At 41.6% G+C, this 17,150-nt stretch overlaps 1 long non-coding RNA gene across 1 annotated transcript in view; it reads left to right on the top strand.

The window, feature by feature from the left end:
- The first annotated feature begins 3,741 nt into the window (after positions 1–3,741).
- The window catches only part of LOC127614931 (uncharacterized), a 276,974-nt gene continuing 263,565 nt past the window's right edge, over positions 3,742–17,150 (top strand). The window contains exon 1 of the long non-coding RNA XR_007966751.1: positions 3,742–3,879. This is a non-coding gene — a long non-coding RNA (uncharacterized LOC127614931). The remainder of the gene's footprint in view (positions 3,880–17,150) is intronic.

Consider the following 17,150-nt stretch of genomic DNA (forward strand, 5'->3'; position numbering starts at 1 on the left):
ATTTTTGAGTTCAAATTTTCTTAAATAATTGATTATTTGTTGATTTAAAAAAATATTGATTCATCAACAGAAGAAAAAAAACATGAATTTCTATCGTTTTATTATTCAAGGACAAGACAGTGCAGAAAATCCACAAACAAATGATGATTCACTTAATTAACATTCTGGTCTGTAATGATAAACTAATTGCTCTTTTTTTTTTTTTTTGTCGAGGCATCCTCCTCATTTTATCTGTCCCCCTCCTCCAACACAAAAACATCTATCACAATTGAGACCCCCCGCCCACCCCCGACCCCCCATTCCCACTATAACCCACTCAGTCCACCCAGCCACCTCCACCAGTGATGGAACGGACCTTGACCTTATGTTTACATCTCAGAAGTCAGGGCTATTAAGATGGTGGTGGTGGTGGTGGTGGGGCGCTTTTCTCATTTCAGGGCAGCTGACATATGGCACAGGAGGCGCAGGGCAGGTGTAATTTGTTAATGTGAGCTCTACACGTGCCAACTTGCCCCCGCCATTCATGGAATATGTTCTCTGTGGTCCCAACACGCCTTCACAAAGACAAATGGGAAGTAACATTTACTTAATGGCACTAAATTGTGACTTACTAGTTTCGTCTCTATTGCGAATATTTTGCTGGGAGGTACATTTGTTACAAACGTGTGTATTTGTTCGCCCCTCTGGCACTCGAACATCACTCGGGTCCCAACGTGGAAAAGAGGAAAATAACGTCCGTCACATCATCTGGTAAAACTTTACTCACACCGATACACCTGCGGCCTGTAACTCTCACTTTAAACATTATTGGAGATTAAAATCAGCAGTTGTAAACTTTTACAGAGCTCAAAGGAAGAATTTAATGTTGCATTTAGCAGGCGTTGAGGGTCTTGTCGTTCCACTGAAACAAGACCGTCTGATATTGAAGCTTCATTTTGGACGCCAATTCCCTTGTGTACGCGTATTAACCAGTCGATCTGCCTTTTTTCATGAATCTGATTGATGGCGAAGGGTTCCGTGTTTCTGCCGGGTTGAATGGATTTGTCTGGCGTTTCTTCCACATCGTCTCTTTGTTCTTCGCTACTAGCGTTGCTGTTTGTCATTTGAATAAAAAATGTTGGTAGTTCCTTGATTTAGTGAAGGGCGCAGGCCTTTGATGTTTATTAATATAGCTGCACAGTGCACTGTACCGGGCTCCATCATTCATTTGGATAAAAGAGGTGGAATTTAAAACAGCCGCTGCTTTACTTGGTTACAGATTGCATCCATTTATTGCATTGAATGATGGAATGGCCAGTGACTCTGTCCTTCACCTCTCCAGTGCAGAACTACTTACTAGTAGACAAAATAATTAAATAAATAATCTCTCGCTCTCGCTCTGTCCCTCTCTCTCTCTACATATGTAAGAGATAGATAGCCTATCCCAACTGACTTTGGACAGCAGGCGGGTCCTGGTGCACCCTGAACTGGTTGCCAGCCAATCGCAGGACACACAAAGAAACAACTGTGTAAACTGCCTGGTATGTTGAAACAAAAAGTGAAGATTTTTTAAAAAGATGATGTAGCCACACATATTACCGGTCAACCTTGCGCTTACGTGTTGGTTCAGTTCATCCATGAGGTCCTGACTGACACCTTTCCCCACAGACGTGTTGATCATGGTTTTTTGATTCTGAATACAATACAATACAATACATGCTGATTTATATAGCGCTTTCACAACAGCGGCAGCTGTAACAAAGCGCTTAACAAAACAGTTAACATCAAGTAAAACAATAAACACAACACATAACATAAAACAGACAGTCATAGACACAACACAGACATAACCACTTTTCCATCACACGCTTTGTTGTTTGAAGCAGTTTGAGATGAAAGAGGAGAGAATCAAAGTTTCCTTTAACCAGTGGATCAGAGACGTCATGCTCAAAACGTCAGCTACAAGCTAAGTTTCAAAGTCAACAAGAAGCTGTAGCATCCATTGACGAAAAGAGATTGGTTCAATTCTCCTGTCCCATGGAAATCCATTTCAATTCTAAGCGGCGACTCACGGTTCCAAATGCGCATCAGCGCTCTGCGCCAACGCTCCTCTCTCCTCATCCTCAACTTCAGCAGCCATCCATTCAGCCGCACCAACGCCGACTGTCCAACAGCGTCGACATAGCCACTGAACAAAACGGGGTTGTGAAAAATGCTGCCCATTACAGGCGCAAAAAACACAAGCGCCCCAGGTCTGTCCAGCATCGACAGTCAATGGCGCCGACATTACTCCCAACCAAAATCTGTGCTGGTACAAGCGTGCTGCAGAGAAGGCGCAGCCACCAAGCACAGATGCTTCTCCTTTGACGAATGTCGTGGCCAAAAAACGCTGAAAACAGTCCATATCAGGTCCGCACAATGAAACAACAAACAACATGTGACAAAACAAAAGACAAAAACACCAAAAAAGAACAAAAAAGCAAGGCTCTTGAAGAGCACTTGCCGAAGGCTGCCTACTCGGGCGCCATCTTGGAAAAAAAAAAAAGTCCAAAGCCTGAAGTGTAATTGCCGCTGTCCACTGTGATTTATCAAGCATCTCATGGTGTCCAGTGTCAGTTTCTGCAGCTGCGACTGCTCGGGAGCACTCTTGATTTCGGCAGCACGCTGCACATTGCCCCTTCTTGGGAATCTCAGCACAGCGAGGAGATGTGCGTGACAAATCTTCATGCCCTCGGTTCTTATTCGGAAATCTCCTTTCTGATGTGATAAATGTGCAAAAACAACACACAATGTCTTCATTTAAAAGAAGGTGCAATGGAGATCCCCGTTGCTGTTAGTGAACACTTGAGCCCGGTGTTTGTTGGAGTAGGCCACAGGAAGTAGATTGTTGTTTGAGTTTGTACTTGATTTGAGCGTCTGTAATCAGGAGTGAAAATGGTCTACGTCCCGAGGTGTCTTCTTGGCCCTCCGTGGGGAATTACCTTGGCGGTACCCAGCTGTTGCTTTGTCTTCTTTCTTTATCCTTTTAGCACTTTAACAGCAGCGCTGGAGCTGAATTTGTTGGGCAGAAAAAAAACGACAACAGAAAAGAACATCTAAAGCAGGTATCTGTTTGGATTCGATCGTCCCTCCATTTGTCCACCTCAAATTGGCCATTTTCTACTTTTCTCGCACCATCAATCAGCCTTCCAACGCAATCCAAAAACTCTTTACCGGATATAGAATGAAACATTTGCCATGGTTCCCTCTTTTCTTCATCCTTACCTCATCTGGTACTATTCTTGCATTAATTGGCAACTGTTTTTTAACATGTGATTACCATTGTCACCTGTGGCTGAAAGGTTCCTTTGCCTGATGACAGCTGAGATGGGCTCCAGCACGACCCGCGATCCTTGTGGGGATGAGCGGAACAGAAAATGGATGGACATTTTTAACCTATATATATATATATATATATATATATATATATATATATATATATATATATATATATATATATATATATATATATATATATATATATATATATATATATATATATATAGATATGTATGTATGTATAGGTTAGTTTTTTTATTAAATTTATATTTTTTTAAATTCATTTAAATTAAGTTAAAAATTTCCATCCATTCCAGTAAATATTCCCGTCCCCGGAATTCTATAGAAAGGAATATCCTTCACCCGGAATAAAAACCTATGCATTAATATTTTGACTACGATATTACGTGTTACCGGAAGTTGTGTAAGCGAAAATTCACTACTCGTAACCCGGATGGAGATGTAATGTCGCGGGAGCTTAAATACATGCAACGCCCACCCGATGCGACGGAAAAGACTGACGCTGAAACAAGTATTCACTTCGCGTTTTTCGATCATCAGATTCTAAACGACGACGTGTAAGTGAGTTTTTATTGCAGTGCGTTTTACTGTAATTGTGAATGATTTTAACTTTATTCACTTACGTCCTGGAGAACGCGACACTTAAAAGCAGCACCCGCTCGACATGACCGAAGAAACGTGTTTGCTTTGCCGTTTTCATTCATCAGATTCGAAACGAAGACGTGCAAGCGACTTTTTATTGGCGTGCGTTTTACTGTAATTGCGAAAGATTTTTACTTTATTTACTTACGTCGTGTAGATCATCACATCGAAACTTAGAAGAGCTGTAACGACTGGAGTGGAGCGAGTGAAATGCATCCGTTTGAGCAGGCTGGACACAAAGTTAAAAAGATTCAGCAGACACTTAGGAGTCGGAAAGACGCAAATTTACGAAACTTTAAAAAACAAGGCATCGATTCCACTCCTGATGACAAGCCACCATCCAGCAAGGAAGCAATGCAAATGGCAACAAAAATCCTTCAGTATGCACAAGAATTACCAGACATCAGTGATCAACGGGACAGTTACTTGCAACTAGCAAGAAAACGGTATGACACGCAGGCAAACATTGTCATAAACCAAAGAATGCATCCAACAAAACAATCCAAAATACACATTTTTTTCCCAAGACAGAAAAAAATAAACATTAAAATGCTGTATATATTTTACTGTTGTGATTTTTTTGGAATACACCTGTATTGCAGTTTTTGTTATATAAACAGTTTTTGGACAGTATATTTTTGTATTTTATTGATTGTGTTGTTACACGTGCATTTTGTCAACGTACTTGCAGGTTCATAAAGGACATGTACCATGCTCATTTCCCAAATGAGGAATTTCTGTTATCAGGACAAATTGGACGGCGCAAACACGAGTCCGTACTAGAGAATATTTACTGTACATAGGTTTGTTAGAATGGAAGCTCCTTGCTGGGATAATGTTAAGAACCCTGACTAGAGAAAGAATTTTGCGTTCAGAGTGGAGTAATTTGGTTTGACAAGTTATCAGCCTCAGTCATTGAATGTTACCTTTTTATAAAGGAAAGTAGCACATGTGTTTGCCAATGTGGCATGCAGCCCCATCAGTTGGTGCCGCCGCCTCTCCTTCCTTTCATGTCTCTCCCTGCCCGAGCCAGACGGCTGTGTGACAGATCACCCGCGTCGCAGGCGCGTCGTGTTCCTACCGGGTGGTCCGGCCTCCTCTCATTAATGCCCAGGCTAGTGCAAGGGCCGCGTGGCAGCATAAGACAAATAACGCTCGCACTCAGCCATCACTTCTGCTGACAGAAATGCAGCCCACCGCACTATTTCGCCCTCTCTGGCTTCCCCTCAGCACCCTGCCTGCGTCCTTCAACATCGCCGGTGTCTCCACACGCCTGCAATGCTTTGACAAAGTTTCACAGAGGTGCTTGTTCTACCTCGGGGACGAGCTCCGCACTTAGACCGGCCGCACTCCGTATGAGGCGGCCAAACATGATTGAACTGGACAATCGAAAAAAATAAATAAATAAATACAGCGGGCGACTCAAACCCACACACCAGGTGATTGACCCCCGCACATTCTTCAACTTGAAAAAATGTGATCCTTAGTATCTGGAAACAATGTTTTGAGCCGTCACATATATAGTACTGTAATATTTTCTATTGAATCACAAATAACATAACATGTTGGTCAAGGAAGAAGCCCATAACACTATAGCTATCATAATACCAAGAGATGAAATTGTCGATAAATAAAGGAAGGAGTGTGGATATTTGAGATGTCTTTGTCAATTACCTCACTATTTATTGACTACACTTTGGATTTCAGCGAGATACTCTCCAAACTTTGCTTTTTAGTCACTCGTATATACTGTATTCGTATGAAATTATAAAAAAATTGTTATAGTACTTTGTACTTGAGCTCATGTGCAACACCTCATACTTTGCTTTTTATCCACAGTTAGTAATATGTCGAGTAGAAATGCAGTTACCGATAAGTATTATTGGACAACACAACATCCAGCGCGCGTGTGTGTGTGTGTGTGTGTTGGAGCTTCACAATATATACAAAATATCAATATTTCAAAAATGGCCAAAGCAATGTGCATATCTCAAACACATGCAATAATTTTCTCATGGACTTCTATGCTTATATCTGTATTTAATCAGTCAGATGCAAACTTACAACCAACATTGACTGAGGGAATTACACTTAATTAGCTTGCCAATCACTTGTGAGCAAACCCTCAAAACCCACTCTAATGTCCTGTTTTCATGGCTTTTTGCTCTCTGGTAAAGAAAGAGAGAGGGAGGGGGAGCCACAGACACGACTTAATCATTAAAGATCTTGTCCATTTAAGTGTGGGAATCAGCAAGTCCATGACTGTCAATGTGTAATTAGCTGATTAATAAACAGGGGGGATGCGAGCGCTCCAGGAAGGCCTGTAATGATTGTTTTTAAAGAGCATCACACGGGAGCTTATTAAGATGGTAAGATGGTTCCATTCAAACTCCTATTATCACCCACAATAAATGCATGTCCTGTAATTCTCATCCCACTGCCCAAAAAACCCTCGCAGTGTCTTCCGTGACCTTGATGTAAAATTAGTTGAGTGTGTAGATAATCTTATTATTCACATTTATCTTTTTAAAGACCCCAATAATCATCTTCACATGCATGCAAACGGTTCATAAGCTGTTGAACGAGAATCATTTTTATTTTCTCAAAATGTCAATACACATACATGAGCAGTGGGGGTACTTAAAGAACCTGTATGCAGTTAGTCCCTGATGATGTCATACTGTGAGAGGCCAGCACATTTTTTTGCAATCTTATATTGCTGACTAAATATTAAGTAGTTCCATGTTGGCCTGAAATTGAAGCTTGCTTACTGACTGAATGTTCCCAGCCGTTTGTGTGTGCAAAATATCAAAACTGCTCCCTTTTTTTTTTGTTTTTGATCCAGACGCTTGACCACACTGCCTCGTTGTAGCCAAATGTTTGGGTTGAACCTCAGCAACGGTTAGTCATCGTTCCCTCAAGTAATATTAATCAATTATCTTGCCCGCCGGATCGGTTTGGGGGAGAAGTCATCTGGAAAGAGGCACAAGCAAATATAATGGGAGCGAGCACAAGCACATGCCAGTGAACGCTGTAATGCCTAATCCTTTGAGACAGCCCACCGCCACAATGTCACTTCGAGTTCGCTTGTCCTCTGCTCTCCGCCTTCCTCACAAATGTCTTGTCCAACCCATGCTAACTTTATTTTGGGGCGGAGAGAGAGAGATCGGTAAAGATTTGTCGCAGTGGAGGAAGAGAGTTGGGAATGGCAGGACAGATTCTGCTGAAATTGGCTCTCTTTTGTAGACAGAAGGCTTTAGAGGTGAGCGCCGAGAGAGAATGTTTAAAAAGCGAGCGTCAGGGAAATGTGAATGTGTGATGGGTGAAGTTAAAAACACACGGCTTTCTGCATAGCCCAACTGGAAGACGGGGAGTTAAGCCACGGGCTGCAGTACCGATTGGCCTTTTAATAACCATGACCACGAGTCATACGGGGCCAAATTGGATTTGGCTCACTTGACCAAAACCTCATTAATATTTAACCTATTAGCAAAGGACTGCTTCAAAGTATTATTTCAACATACCTAAAGTAGGGAGCAATGAAATTCATTTTTATAGTAGAGGCTGTGCATTGAATCGGTCTAACAGGAAAATGTTCTTTTGTATTTTTCAAATCATTTTTCATGCTTTCTTTTTTTTTCAAGCTTGGGAGAAGACCATAGCGCCACAAGACTTTAATCTGGCAGGCAGTTCTCGGGTACAGTTTGTCTTTATGTCATAGGAAAACTGAGGAACCGTGAACACTGGAGCCACGGACAAAAATGACAAACGTCAAACAGCAACGGTGCCGGAAAACTTTTTTTTTTTTTTTTTGCTGACTAACTTTACGACAAAAGAAGACACTTAAATGGCATAATTGCATTTCCAATCAGCAGTCAATTCCAGGTCTATTAAGCATGAGAGATGGAAATGCAATCAAGCCTTGTTAAGGCCTCGACATGCTGGGTCCTCTTCGCTGGACTGGAGAGTTTGTGGCTCCACACACAGAGACCCCCTGCTAACACACCCTCTTACAATCATGTCCCTTCTTGTGTCACATCATTTGTCAGTACGACACTTTCGGGATCCTCCGGTGAGGCTGTGTGGCTTGTCTTGAGCCCATCAGAATGTTGCTGCAGGGTTGAGAGAGGCTGGAGCGCCACAGAATGTACGAGCCTCCTTTTTTAAACTAAGCTGCTCATTATCACAACAGAGAGAGAGAGAGTGTCGTTCTGGTCCTCGGAGGGCTGCCTCTGTTCTCTTCAGCCTACCTTCCATATTCAAATGCACCCAAACGTATTTAAGTTCAAGGCCAGCCGCGAATGTGTTTGAACGGCCCGTTTCCAGCAACGTTGGGATGTTGCCTCTGGAACTGTGCAGCCGACAAATGAGCCCAAAGGAAAGGAGACATTTTACAGAGGGTATCGTTTCCTTGTCTCCCTCGGCATCGGATGCATTAAAAGATCAATGTGAGCGTCCGCTGAGAGGAGAAGCAGTCAGTCTAGTAAACAAGCAACATATGCTGAAAAATGTACAGCACACCTGCTCGGGAGTCAAGCGCATAAGATCAGATAAGATAAGATAGGAAAACCTTTATTTGTCTCACAATGGAAAAATTCCCAATCTACAGCAGCAAAATTATGAAAAGGAGAAAGTGGAAGACAAAAAGTATATAAATAAATATAAATATAAAATATAAGCATATGAAAAATGGGTGAGTGGTGGTGAGCCCAGGTTCAGCTGGCAGGAACAATCATAGTATGGAATCACATTGGGATCTTCTGGTGAAAACATTTTTCGATGTACTAAAGTGGGACCAAACCATGTTGGGAGTGAACTAGAATGATCCAAGAGTTCACGGCTTGTTTGAAGCAGAGGAACCAAGACAAAACATTTAAGTCAGATATTTCATTTCACTTCATGGTGTAGATGTGCATCCACCATGTAAAGACTCTAGTGTTCAATTAGCATGTTAATTAAAAGGGAATGACAGGATTTGCCAAGCTTGAAATCGGTGGTGACCACACCCACAGCAGCGCAGCCCTCTCTGTTGTAGATGTGCTGGCCTGTACTTCATGATTCTGTTAGTGACCAACAGGTGGCACTGTAGGGCTCTCCTGCAGCTGCACACCTGTTGGTCGTTATGCAATTATTGCTTTAAAAGGACTCCCGGCACGACCACTCGGTGTCATTGTTGCTTGTTTGCTGCTTTCAGGTTTGTTTCAGTCATGTTTCTGTTATTGAGAGTTTTTAGCGTCTGCCATGTTTTTATTTTGTTACTTTGGATTTGTTTTGTTTTCAGGACTTTGTTTTGTTTAGGATTTAGTTTTCTCTGTGTTTTAATACAATTCGTCAAGTTCACCCTGCTCCTCCCTCCTGCTTGCTTTTTGGGGTCCACCACCACCTCTCAACGTGACAACAGTGAAATTAAGAAATTTGGTTTCAATGCACACCCTAAGAATTTACACCCATCACAAAAATAGAGACTTTGGTGTAAATGTTCCAATTAAAACAATTAAGGACATTATCTCCATAGGGACAATTTCCAAATGAAAACATCAGCACATGATCACAACTAACTGGGATCTGGAATTATTTGACAGAGTCTTGGACCAGCAACCCTCCCATGAGCTTCATTAAAAGGAAGAGTTAGCCTTTAGCTGAATGAGATTTGACTATTAAAATGAGTTGCACATCATGGAAAATCTATCTGTGATGGCTTTACATGAGACAAGGGTGACATTTATAAATGCTTCGTTCGCACACTCATCGAAATGAATGTCTCTTGTTGTCCGCCCCTCACAAACGTCACCGACTATGTAGCATGTTTGTCACACCAACAAAAAAAAAAGGTTTTGATAAAGACATAAATGACTTCGATGCATTAACTCTGTTTAAGGAGAGCTTCTCACCCGTGTCTTATCAGTCGGTCCATGTTTGCTGCCAAGACATCGACAAGGTAGGAAGACACATTGGCTGAGATAAATTTCCATTAGTAGCAGGATACCTCACTGCCACCATGTTAATTAGTAGTCAAAATAACAACCTTTTAGCCAAACCGTTTGCCCCAAAATGAATTTCCGGCAGCCGGGAAATGCCTTCCATGCAGCCTGTCAATTGCCCTGTTACAGTTAAGGAATTCAGCAGGCTGGTACGGCTCATATTTCATCTCAGGTAAAGATTACCTGTCAGGCCCATGGGAGATGTATTGATCTGTTTTCCTTTTTCCGCCAGCAATCACCTGACAAAGGCACCTAGGAGGCGAGTAAATGAGTGATGCCTACTCTGTCTGCTCCGCCACCGCTGTGGCTCCTCGTGTCCACCCGTGGGTGCAAGGCTGATGAGGAAGACGAGAGATCATGCTGTCATAAACTCTGTTTGAACCTCCTCTCTTTCTCCCCCGGGGTCACAGGTCAGGTCAGTGCAAGAATATCTTTCCTTTTTTTTTTTTTTTTTTGGGAGGCTCCTTTCTTGTCAGCGGCATTTGTTCGGCGGTGTAGTGCGTGGTGACACTAGAAACACATGCAAGCGACGCCCTCTGGTTCCTGCTGACAAATGCATGTTGTGGGTCACTCGGTTCAACTCACTTTGGGTTTCAAAGTGTTGGGCGCCGTTCTTGCTGTGAAATGCAACATATAGTATGGTCTCTGGAGTTTCCTGTGGCTGCTCCAGCTCAAATCAATAAACCTTACATTATCTCCTGCTTTCTTGGCAGCCACAACTATTTATATATTTGTCTTGTTCAATGCAATGTCTACATCAACATTAAACATTGCGGTGAATAAGGGGGCTGCGAATGAAGTGGTGCATAATTACCTGTCATTTAACCAAGGATTAGCTCTGAGGACACAACCCAAGTGTCATGACAGACAGCATTAGCACATTATAATTGACCGAGATTTATATATATACAGTGTGTATATATATATACACTGTATATATATATCCGTGATAGCCGGGCTCCTAGGCAGCCACCCCAGTTTGATATGGAGTACAAATCGTATCTTATCGTATGGGCTCTTATCTTAGTATTTAATAGTAGTGAAGGCATGCCTAATTGCTTTGCAAATGATCTACAGAGGATTACGCCTCCCCAGAAAGCCTGCACAGATTCACTAGATGTTGAAAAAGATACAACAGTGGTAAAATTCAATCACCCTTGCCATGCGTAATTTATGCAGCATATCTCATTGGGATAATCATGAAGTGTTTGCTGGAAATAACTGTTATTCACCACTTCCTACATGGCTATCTCTGACTATACCCAGCACAGCTAGCAAAAGACAGTGGGTTTCGGCAATAAATAATAAACATCTCAGTGAGTGGTTTATTTCAGGTTTTTGGGTGTTTGTCATGTTATTTAAAGAAATAATGTTTGTGAACTGCTATGTGTATTGTAGAGATTTAGAGTTGAATGTTGTCATGGATAAACAGGGCTTGACATTTACTGCTTTGGTCACCAGTTACCGTGACTACTGGTTTCCAAGAGTTATTAGCCACTCAGCATTTTAACCAGCCACTAATTTAGATTATATATGTAAGTCTTTCCCAAATGAAACACCTTCATTTGTGGGGTGGAGATTTTGTTCATATAACTTTTTCGCCATCCAAGGTCATTTGTCGATGTGAGAGGGCGGCTGGGTTGGCGCTACATCGACTTTAAAAGATTTGTATCTGGATCCAGATGATTTTATTTTGTGCAGCTATTTGATCAAGTAAAATTAAGTAAATTCACCACAACATTGTAATGCTAACTTAAACTTAATACTAAAGTTGTTTGAGTTACTGTATTAAATTTAAATGAATCACTGTAATCTGTTTCCTTGAACGATTTGAGTTGAACTAACACATCAGGTTTTACAGTGTGGCAATTTGTAAAATTCCCACTTAATTTAGCGCTATGTTTATGTAGCATTTCCGACTAAATGTTTTGTGCTTTCCATTTGCAAATCATACTTCCCCACCTTGAGAATTCTGCTTGCGTCTGGTTCTGAACTGCCACATTGTGGGACTCTAGAGTCTGGACCGGAAGCTAAAACGTTGCACCATCTCACTGGTGCGATTGTCATTATGCTAAAAATGTCCTTTAGGTGTAAAATAATACCCCCAGTGAGATGAGACAGGTTTTGTCCCTCGGAATACAAATGGAAGCGTCTATTGTCCCTGTGCCCATGAAGATGATCAGTATATCCCACCCCCACTGTTCATCTTGCCACTCAATGCTGAAGACGTTTGTCTGCGCTTTGCCTTGTGCTCAGTGGTGGTCCACAGTTAAAAATCGCATCATCAGCTGTCTGAGCACCCACCGCCACCTCTCCTCTCGCAGATTGATGGTGGAATGGAGGGAAAAATCAATGGCAACCTCTCGTCACAAAGCACAAACTCTGTCATGTTGGGGAGCTTTCTGTTGCACTGGCTCTTCAATGGGAAATTGAAAACTGAGAGCAAACTAAGTGACAGATGAGAAAGCACCTGAGTCTCTCAACACAATACGTTCACTCGGAAGCTTCAGTCGTAGGGCACTCTGATAGACAGACATTTTTGAATGACACTTTTAATTCCCCTCCATCTTATTTCTTCAATTTGGAAGACCTTTTAGACGATCACCGTATTGACCCGAATATAAGACGGTGCTTTTTGCATTTAAATAAGACTGAAAAGTGCGGGTCGTCTTATATTCGTGGTCTAGACATTATACCCATTCATGACACTAGATGGCGCCAGATATCATTGAAGCGAATGCTGAATTTGACTCCCCAGGCCAAAGTGAAACCCCTGCCACGAAGAATTAAAAAAAAATAAAAAAATTGTGGAAAGAAGGAAAAGAGAAGAAAATAATAGAAGAGAGAGCAGAAAATTGAGAAACGTAGCGACAATCTGGAGAAAAGTGGGTCGAAGATCGGCCAGGTTAACCGGTAGATGAGGAGAAGTTATGATGTGATTTACATTTCAAAAACCAGAAGCCATTCATTTAAGAATGTGATTGCACTTTAGAGTTGAATGAGGCAAAATAACATGCTTTTTCTCTCAAGTATATTGTTATAGTCATTTGTTTCAGATGTACTGTAATTATTTTCTGTATAAAAATTAATTTGATGTTCAAAAAGTCTTTTTTAAAACTTGAGTCTTGATAAAAGCGGGTCGTCTTATAATCAGGGCCGTCTTATATTCAGGCCAATACGGTAATTCTATGGTTGTAGCTTCTTCGAAAGACCCATTTTTGTTCCATCGTGACACACAAAAAACAAAATCCCCACACTGTATATAGCTGCGCTTGAAAACGCTCACCTTGTTATGAACGTTAATGCACTCGTTGGGTGACCCTGGCAGGTACAGCAGTGGCACGACTCCTGTCCCCACTACTCGCTCCATCCTTATCATCGCTAGGAAGACCCATTCACGCTTTCTGATGTCAAATGAACAAGCATCACTGGGATTTTTGTATTTTTTCGCATTCAACACCATGCCTCTCTCCCTCTAATGGGAAATTCAAATATCACATATCTGCTGAATGCAATATTCACTTAGTGCGAGAGATAACGCACTGCCTGATGTGTCTCATGTATCAGGAACCGTCTCCCGCCGCAGCATAACCCGATCCTGACACCAGACCTGAGGCTGAAATTTGGTTTACAGGCTTATTCGGTTACCTTCTGTACTCAAACACGCTGGCCCGTTTTGTGCGTTTGAGGGAGAGTGGACTCCTGTGCAGCCTGTGTCTGCCGCCGCCGTGCCTCCTCCTGTGTCTTTGTGCAAGCACCATCTCTTTTCATTTTGGCTGGCATTCTAATCAGAGCGTTACAAGCTTCAGCGGGTGAAGTACGCAAAAAGTTGTGTTTCTTGACAGCCAATAAAAACCTTATAATCTCCTTGATTCAAGTAGCACATTTAAAAAAATACTAACCAGCACTATCACTCAGACTCCCCCTTCTCTTTTTTTTCTTTAATGCCCTTTTTTTTAATTTAATATATAGCCCATGAAAAATGAGAGACTCCCGCTTGGACGTGTAGATATTTTGTTGCTGATGATGCGAGACGAATTTCCATCACAGCTTTGTTTCCAGCGGGTGAGCGGATAATCTTTTACAGTGCAGGGAGGGAGGCCACCTCTCCCATCAATCTCCACGGCTTATAGCTGCTACCTGCTCGCCCGAGCTGACCAGGAGGGCTGCATAGCACCAAGACGGGCGCCCACTCACGGTCAACAGCCACTGGGGAGGAGTGTTGGGATTCGGGTCTCACTTTCCTCAATTTTTCTGGGTTTTATGTCACATTTAGTGCCATTGTGCTAAACGAAACCCGTCTGCATAACTAGAATTTACAAATTTGTATGGTTATAACAATTCAAATTATTTATTAACTTTTTAAGAATGCTAAATATCGGTAATAATTTTTATTTCGTCCTTAATACTGTACTTTCTTCTCACTCATTTTTACTCCAAGGAGAAATAATATTCCATTAATTCACTCTGCTGGCAGAACAAAAGGGCACCAGATTATGAGACTTTGAACTAATCCAATTTACATTTCAATTTCAAAGCCAGCTGTAATAAAATAACGTGTTGTCCCTTTTGCTGATTCTGGTTGGAAAAAAAATGCAGCCAATGGTAAAACAGTGTTTGGATGTGCATCACTCCAATAAAAGGTGATTCTGAATCATCACTATACCTGTACATACAACCGATGCAATTTAAAAGCAGTTCGATTATTGAATAGAAAAAAATTGATTTCAGTGAGATCAGGATTTGAGTCATTCAGGTACATGGTTAATGGGTCTGTTAATTTCTCATGGTAGTGGTGCCTGGTTCCTGTACCCTGCAAATAATGTGGGTTTACTTTACAATTAATGTAAAGTAATTAGAATGACTTTCTGTTCTGTAATTCTGTTGTCACACGAATGGTTAAAAAAACGAACAAAACTGCAAGCATTAACATATAATTAATTTTTCTCTTGGTACTAAGAACTCTAATTTCCCATTTTGAAATAAAGTTACTCTGCACATCCAATCCATTTAGTTTTTTTTTTATGCGGAAGCGTTCATGCTACACTTACATTGGACTAAACACTTTTCCTGTTTGCCTGCCCAACTTTTGCTTTTTAGTTTCTACACCAGCCTTTTTAGGCAGCAAACTAGATGGTCCTGAATTATTTCCGCCCTCTGCTGGTTGCTACTTTCATCACATTAAGTCACTACCACTAAACAACATTACCTTGGTGAGATGAATTTCGTTGAAGGAAATTCCCAAGTGATTGACAGTCTCATGAGAGAAAATCAATACATTGATATATTATGCCCACCCCTGGTTGCTACCCATCGTGGCACGTTGACCATATTATGCTCCTCCCTGCAGTCCTCCACCCTGGCAGTTGCGTGCTGCGCGGATAGAGATGGCCCATACTGATTGACAATAATGTGAAGTGGCAGAATCGATGGGAAACAAGAGGGTGGTGTGTGTGAAATTCTCCCGGAGCTTCCAGTCACAGACCAAAGGCTCTGACTCGGCTCACTTGTCATCCATCCAACGCTGGGATTAAGGCCTGTGACAGCTGGGGCAGCCCGAGAGGAAGATGCCGTGCTCGTCAATGGCCACTGACAGCTGAGAAATTGTGACTTAAATTACATATTTGAGTCATTACTTGACTGGACCAAACAGTCACAGCACGATAAAATAGAGCTACAGTGTACCCCTCTTTATTGTGGGGGATACGTTGCAGAACCACTTGGCACCCGCAATTGGCGAAAGTCCCCAATACATAGACAATATCGATTTTTAATTAATAAAAAAAAAAACCATCACCTAATAGTTGCCACATACACACACCCAACATGCTTTCAATACATTTAGACTTATGAGAGGGGGAAAAACACTTTTTAAATCATTCCTGTCTGTTCTCACTCCCTTATGATGAATTGGGAGTAAGTAAAATTCATGCAAATCACAAGTACACAGTCCTAAATCTCAAATGAGAACTTTCAAGTCTCAAGCAAGTTCAAACAATTGCCACTTTCACACACACGGCAACAACCCATCTGAACAGAGTACAACAATACTTATGAGTATATGTTCTCTGACTGTGGGAAGAAAGGCTATTATTACTGCCTCTTCTTTTTGGTCGTTTATTAAACAATACTTCACCTCTTCCAGAAAACCAGTTATCCACATTACCATTTATGTTACAACACAATATGGCCCTCCACGGAACGCGTGCAACTCTAAATTCTCATTTGCCAGTACACTGTAAAAGTGATTAAAAAAAAACCCTCCAATTGTTTAAAATCTGTCATACCGTTAGGGCATGGACGCTAAACCACAATATAGTGGGTATTGATGAGAAAAATTCTCCTCCAAATTGAGACGAGATAAAATTACCCGTCACCTGAACATGAGATAGAGAATATCCTGAAAGCACTGGATGGCCATTAAGAGAGTGCTTTCCAAAAGTATCTGATTTCTACGACTAAAATAAGCACTCACCTTGTGCACAGGTCCAGGTTGTGCGTTTGCGTGTGCCCCGCAGCAGGGGCACTTCATTCTCTAATTGATCGGCAAAAGATGCACACGAAGAAGACGTTGGCTCGAAATGAAGTCATAACAGTGGTTTGAGACATTTATTAAGTCAGACGAAAGTCCCCCGCCCGAAACGTTGAGATTGTTTATTGATTTTTGTGTTTTGGCTGGCTGCACAGGAGTAATCGCTTGCCACGCTGCCACAGCGGCCGCACTGCTCCAGTGCATTGCAGCACTTGGACGGAGGCTTTTGACTTCCTCCTAAAGGATGCAACTTTAACTAGCTGGCTTCCACTTCTTGCACCATTTAGTTGTCAAAGACTGCTGATGTTATCTGCGGGCCAATCAGCTGCAAAAGTTGTAAAATGATTTTTATGTGCTGCGGCTTTATTGGCTGCTGGTAAAGTACGAGAATGTGTTTTAACAGGGGGTCACCATAGAGCCGGATGACAAACTTTTTAGTGCGTTGATAGAAGCTAAACTCTATTGTGTGTGTGTGTGTGGCAGGTTTTATACTTAGTATATTTTTTGATAGCTAAGCAGAAACTGAAGAGAAACAACCAACCACCCATTTTCTATACCACTTATATATCTGCAACATTATTATAATTGATATATGATATAATTTTTTTTCTACCATGAGGCTACATTTCCAATATGCTCCCCCAGTAGTCTGACATGGGATTTTGGCCATAATTCCG

This window comes from Hippocampus zosterae, chromosome 14 (genome assembly GCF_025434085.1).
Source record: "Hippocampus zosterae strain Florida chromosome 14, ASM2543408v3, whole genome shotgun sequence".
Lineage (NCBI taxonomy): Eukaryota > Metazoa > Chordata > Actinopteri > Syngnathiformes > Syngnathidae > Hippocampus > Hippocampus zosterae.